At 43.5% G+C, this 692-nt stretch overlaps 1 non-coding gene across 1 annotated transcript; it reads right to left on the bottom strand.

Moving 5' to 3' along the window:
* Positions 1-340: 340 nt before the first annotated feature.
* On the bottom strand, positions 341-446 carry LOC146927244 (small nucleolar RNA R71). The gene has a single exon (XR_015009227.1). It is a non-coding gene; the product is annotated as a small nucleolar RNA R71 (small nucleolar RNA).
* Positions 447-692: the final 246 nt, after the last annotated feature.

Raw genomic sequence — 692 nt, forward strand, 5'->3', positions numbered from 1 at the left:
CACTCATCGCGGTCAACTGACCCACACTTTTCAACCAGCTAACCCCGTAGCTTTCGACATCAAGAAAACTGTCCTCAACGGTTTGAGGGACAAGCAATTCGATGGGACTGAAGCTATGAGTCCTCATGAACACTTGAGCCGCTTTGCTGAAACTTGCGAGTTTTGTGTGCAACCAGCCACCGTGACTGAAGCACAAAAGAAACTAAGGCTATTTCCTTTCACCTTGACGGGAAGAGCAAAAGATTGGTTGCTAACAATACCAAACGGGACTGTCCAAACATGGGAAGAGTTAGAGCTGAAGTTCTTGGAGAAATATTTCCCTATATGTCTAAATATTGGGAAAAGAAGATGGAGATCTCTAACTTCAAGCAAGGAGAAGGTGAATCATTATATGATGCTTGGGAGCGATTCAATTTGCTTCTTAAGAGATGCCCTAATCATGAGTTCACCGAGAAACAATACCTCCAAATCTTCACTGAGGGGGTAACACCAAACACTAGAATGTTCTTAGATGCTTCCGCGGGAGGTAGTCTCAAGAGCAAAACTGATCATGAAGTCCAAGCTTTAATTGAGAACATGGCAGGAAATGAGTATCGTGCTGAAGCTAAGAAGAAAGAAAGAGGAGTGTTTGGGGTGAGTGAACAAACTGCTATCCTTGCTAACCAAGCAGCTATGAACAAACAAATCGAAGC

The sequence above is a fragment of the Medicago sativa genome, chromosome 4 (genome assembly GCF_051527215.1).
Source record: "Medicago sativa cultivar Bolivia chromosome 4, Bolivia_mono, whole genome shotgun sequence".
NCBI classification, from domain to species: domain Eukaryota; kingdom Viridiplantae; phylum Streptophyta; class Magnoliopsida; order Fabales; family Fabaceae; genus Medicago; species Medicago sativa.